Raw genomic sequence first — 6,000 nt, 5'->3', positions numbered from 1 at the left:
TGTATCATCTCAACAGATACAGAAAAAAATGAAAATATTCATCATCTGTTTTTGATAAAAACAATTCTCAATATAACAGATATAAAAATAACAGATCCATTCATAATAAAGGCCATAGATAACAAACCCATAGCCAACATCATACTCAATAGGGAAAAACTGAAGGTTTTTCCTCTAAGATCAGGGCCCGGTATTCTGAGTATTTACCCAAAGATACCCACTCTCACCACTATTACTTGCCATAGTATTGCCAGGGTCATGGCAGTTAGGCAAGAAAAAGAAATAAAAGGTATCCAGATTGGAAAGGAAGAAGTAAAACTGTCACTATATGCAGATGGCATATTGTACATAGAAAACCCAAAAGACTCCACCAAAAAAAAAAAAAAGAAAAAAACCTATGAGAAATAATAAATGAATACAGAAAAATTGCAGGCTACAAAATCAAGATACAAAAATCTGTTGTGTTTCTCCATGCAAACAATGAACTAGCACAAAAAGAAATGATGAAAGCAATATAATTTATGATCACAGCCTAAAGTATAAAATACCTAGGAATAAACCTAAACAAGGAAATGAAGGACCTGTGAACTAAAAACTATAAAATACTGTTGAAAGAAATTGAAGAAAACAAAGAAATGGAAAGACATTCTGTGCTCATGGATCAAAAGTCAATACTATCAAAATTACAATTCTACCTGAAGAAATATACAGATTCAACAAATCCCCATTAAGATCCCAGTGCCATTCTTCACAGAAATAGAACATAAAATCCTAAAATTTGCATGGAACCACAAAGACTTCAAATAGACTGAACAATCCTGAGAAGAACAAAAATGCAGGTATCATAGCTGCCAAACCATACTACAAAAATATATTAATCAAAACAGTATGGCACTGGAATAAAAAGGCACACAGAACAATGGAATAGAATCAAGAGCCCAGAAATAAAGTCACACATATATCAGCAAGTAATTTATGACAAAGGAGCAAAAGTATGCAATGGAGAAAAGTCTCTTCAATGAGTGGTGGTAGGAAAACTGAACAGTTGCAAAAGAATGAAATTAGACCACTATCTTACACTATATACTAATATCAATTCAACGTGGATAAAATAAAAATAGATTAAAGACTTGATATAAAAATATAAAACCTGGGGCCTCCTCTGGTGGCGCAGTGGTTGAGCACTGGGCTGCAAAGCTGCCTGCAGCCTCTGCAGTGCCAGTTTGATCTCCCGCTGCCGGTGAGGGTCCCATATGGCACGACAGACCTCTCCTGCTGCGCCCGCTGCTCCCCTTGGCAGTGTACTTCGTCAGTCTGCCTGTTCTGTTCCCAGCTCTGGCTCTGGTGAATTCTCTCACCCTCCCATGCTTCTGACTGTACCCAGTGCTTGTATGAATAAATAAATAAATCTTTAAATATATATATATATAAAAAAACCTGAAATCATAAGATACACAGAAGAAAAATTAGATTAAAAACCTCTTTGATATCAATCATAGTGATGTTTTTGTGGATTCATCTCAACTGCAAGAAAAACAAAAGAGAATAACAACATAAATGAGACTACATCAAACTAAAAAGCTTTTGCACAGCAAAAGAAACCATCTCTAAAATGAAAAGGCAGCCTACTGAATGGGAGAAGATATTTGCAAGCCATACATCAAAGGGTTAATATTCAAAATATAGATATATACATATATATAAACATACACAACTGAACAACCAAAAAACTTTACAATCCAATTTTAAAAATGGGCAGAGGATCTATACAGATATTTCATCAAAGAAGATACATAGTTGGTCAGTAGACACACACAAAAAAAGATTTTCTGCAGCACTTATCATTAGGGAAATGTAAATCAAACATGAGTTTTCACTCTGATTAGAATGGTTATCAAAAAGTCAAGAAATAATAAAGGTTGGCAAGGATGTGGAGAAAAAGGAAGCCTCCTTCACTATTGCTAGCGATATAAATTGGTACAAAACACTATGGGAAAAACTATGGAGGTTTCTCAAATAGTAAAAATAAACCTACCCAATAATCCTACTTCTTAGTATTATCTGAAGAACATAAAAAACTAAATTGAAAAGATATATGTATCCCTATGTTCACTGCAGCACTATTTACAAGAGCCAAGATAGGGAAAAAACCTAAGTGCCCAAAGAAAGATGAGTGGATAAAGATGATGTGCTATTTCTACACAATGAAGTGTTATTTTTTTTTCATTAAAAGTTGAAATCTTGCCATATGTGACAGTGTGGATAGAAGAGATTACGGTAGGTGAAACAGGACAGAAAGAGAAAGACAAATACCATATGATTATACTCATTTGTGGACTATAAAGAAAACAAACGCAAACCCTTAAATTCTGACAGCAGACCAATCGTTACCAGAGAGAAAGGAGGGGAGAGGAATTGTGCAGAAGGGGCAGGCTGGCTGGTGGTGGGAGGTGACCGAACATCTGTTGGCAGGCAAGGTGTGAAAATTGAATCGTTGAACCTATATTGTATTGTAAACTAAATTTATCTTAATTTAAAAATAATTTTTAAAAAATTTGTTTAAAGATTTATTTATTTATTTACACAAGCACTGGGTACAGTCAGAAGTGCAGGAAGGTGAGAGAATTCACCAGAGCCAGAGCTGGGAGCAGAACAGGCAGACTGACAAAGTACACTGCTGAGGGGAGCAGCAGGCGCGGCAGGAGAGGTCTGTCGTGCCATGTGGGACCCTCGCCCACAGCCGGGGATTGAACTGGCGCTGCAGAGGCTGCGGGCAGCTTCGCAGCCCAGCACTCAACTGCTGTACCACTGGGGAGGCCCTTAATTAAAATTAAAGAAAAAAGATTCTTATATGGTGAAAGCCGAAGTTCAGCTACAATTCAATAATGACCTTCGGATAGAGAGTATAAATAGTTAAATGGACCTGAGTCCTCACATATACTCATAACAAAGAGTATAAGCCAGTCATATTTTAATCACTTTACATTACTAACTCTTTGAATCTTTATAAGAACTCTGTGAGGTTGTTTAATACTTCCCTTTATAGATGGGGAAAATGAGACACAGAAAGGTCAAAGGAATCATCCAAGATCACACAGATTGAAGCAGGCAGAGCTGGGATTTGAAGGCCAACAAATGACATCAGCTCTGTCTTGGCCAGTCCCAGCCTCAATGAGCCTGGGTCTCTTTGCCTGGAACCCTTGCTGGAACCCCTCACCAGTTGCTCTGAGATTTGTGAAAATATAGACCCAACACAGGTTGTGTTTATAGGCCTGGAGACACCCTTCTGGCAAGGTAAGCCACAACTCTGACAGTCTTCAATACAGATGAGGTCTTTAGAAATCCTGGAGCTCATCCCTAAAATTCAAAAGCAAGATGGGAAACACTGCACTTTGTAAAAACATTCTCTTAGTTTCTACCCACAAAGGTACTTACAAGGTGAATTTTTCACTAACTCTGTGAGCCTGATCAATATTGCCTTTAGGATACAGCTGCCCAAATAATTCCCAAAAGTTCTGAAGGTCTGAGGCTGAAAATGTGAAACCAACAGTGGGACTGCTTAGTCTACAACTTGAACTGAACTGGGCCTTTTACAAATATTTGCTGAAATCTACCCTGTTCCAGGCAGAGAAATTTCTCAGAATTATATTTCTATAAATGAAGAGACTTGGCACACTCTGAAAACTGTTCACCAGAAGCCAGAAATCTCAGTTCTTGGCTGAGAAGCCACATTTTTTCTTGGTAAACAATAGGAAGGAAATCTATCATCTAAGCAAGTTAAACAGCAAGAACTTATGGAACTATTTCTGTCCTGTGAGCTGGATGTTAGGGCAGAGTTTTGCTGTTCCCTGGACCCAGGAATAAAGTGCCAACACCTCAGTCTCAGTGACACTTGTCACCTCTCACTTCGGCATGCCTGTCCAAGCCATGAAAAGCAAAGCTCCCACCACTTGACCAACATAACTCTCTCCGGAAGGGAAATATGGAGGAGCCACCTATGTGACAAAAAGGAAGGATGAAAGCAATCGTGGTAGCCCAAAATGGTAAGAGGAGGGCCAGGTGGGACATCAGAAAGTCTGCAAGTACCCACAGCCAACAAATGGAAGTGTCCATTTCAAATCACTCTAGTGAGGTTTTCAGTTGTTGCACTTGTCCTTAAAGTGGGCTGCATTTGGCATGGATGTCCCCCTGCCCCTACAGAGGTTCATATCCATACTGGCTGACCCTTTAGTCAAGTGACAAACAGGGGACTCAAGGTGAGACGGGTGTGGGTGGCCATTCACATCCACAAGACAGGAGGTCAAAAAAAGACATCTGTAGGGGGAGAACGAATAGCAACAACAAATAACACAATATGGAAAAAGAAGTCAGGCAGAAGTGTCTACCTCTCTTTTTTTTCCTTTTCCTAATAAACCTGTCCTTTTAAAATGTAAAAAAATAAAATAAAATAATAGACCAAGTCAGAGAAATATTATACTTTAGAATATCACAACTTTCTGCTAATTGTCATGTGACCCATTCATGCCAAGCATGAAAACATTTGGCAAGTTCACCTAAAACCACTACTACTCAACTATTTGTCAATAGGGATAGGAGAATGATTTGGAAAGCACTCTAATACACTTAAGTCATGACAATACATAAAAGAATACCTTCTGTAGTCAGGTTCCTGAGGCAAAGAAAGGTTTTAGAGTTCTCACAGGGCTTCTGAAAGGCTAGCAAAGAAACTGCTCAGACTTCAGTGAAGCAGTCGGCTAAAAGAGAACATGTTTGGTCCTATGGTCAAAAAGAAACTCAAGGCAGCAAAGAGCACATTTCCAAAACTGTGGGACATGGGCAGGCACATGAGCCACTCAACTGCCATGAATAAATTAGTAGATCAAAGCAGTGAACGCCAATACAGAGTGTGCTCTCAGGAGAATATCTGAAAATAACTTACAACCTTTTCTAGTTACTTTTTAAAATCCCCTTTTCCATTTTCCTCTCCCGTCCCTTTAACCTCAGAACCCTTAGTGTGTTTATTGATGCCCAGTTTGGTGGGTTTTGTTTTTTTTTTTTTTTTTTTAAGTATTTGATATTGTCAAATACTCTGCTTTATAAATGTCTGGTATTTTGTTCTTATCGTTCTGCTTTACTTTAATACAAACTCCATTATGCTGAAATGGCTGCATATCATCTTTTCTTATAGTTGAATAGTATTCCATAGTGTGGGTATGCCACTTTTTTTCCATCCCATCATCTATGGATAGACATTTAGGCTGCTTCTATGTCCCAGCTACTGTAAATAATGCTGCTTTGAACACTGTGGAATATATGGTTTCTTTCACTGATGGTTTCCTATTCTTTAGATAAAAGCACAGGTGTAGGTTTCTGGATAATGCAGTATTTCTGTTTGTAGGTTTTTAGATAAGTATGTATTGTTATGTGTCTTATATGTAAATATTTAATACATATGGAGCTTACTTTCCTGTATGGGGTTAGTAATCCAACTTCATTCTTTTACATGTGGTTTTATAATTTCCCCAGCACCATTTATTAAAAAGATTGTCCTTTCCCCACTATATACTAGTAACTATTTTATTATAAATTAGGTACTAATATGTATGGATTTATTTTTGTGCTTTTGATTCTATTCTACTGATCTGTGTATCTATTTTTATGTCAATGACATATTATCTTTAGTATTACTGTTTTGTAATGAAGTTTTAAATCAGATTACGCTATGCCTCTATTTCCTTTTTTCAGAGTTGCTTTTGCAATTTAAGGCCTTTTGTGGTTCCATATAAATTTCAATATTCTTTGCACAATTTCTTTGAAATTACTGCTGTTATTTTGATGAGGATTGCATTAAATTTACATATCATTTTAAGCAGGATAGTCATTTTTATTATATTGATTTTCCCCATCCATGAGCATGGGATACCCTTCCATCTCCTTATGTTGTTATCTGTCTCTTTTAATAGCATCCTGTAATTCTTGCTCTACAGGTCTTTTATCTCC

The 6,000-nt window shown here is 37.3% G+C and overlaps 1 protein-coding gene across 4 annotated transcripts in view; it reads right to left on the bottom strand.

Moving 5' to 3' along the window:
- The window catches only part of LDLRAD4 (low density lipoprotein receptor class A domain containing 4), a 589,432-nt gene that overhangs the window by 542,662 nt on the left and 40,770 nt on the right, over nucleotides 1-6,000 (bottom strand). The window lies entirely within an intron of this gene.

The sequence above is a fragment of the Talpa occidentalis genome, unplaced genomic scaffold, assembly GCF_014898055.3.
Source record: "Talpa occidentalis isolate TD23 unplaced genomic scaffold, MPIMG_talOcc4v2.1 talOcc4.13, whole genome shotgun sequence".
Taxonomy (NCBI): domain Eukaryota; kingdom Metazoa; phylum Chordata; class Mammalia; order Eulipotyphla; family Talpidae; genus Talpa; species Talpa occidentalis.
The sequence above is the reverse complement of the archived record's forward strand: the minus strand, read 5'-3'. Positions and strand labels throughout refer to the sequence as shown.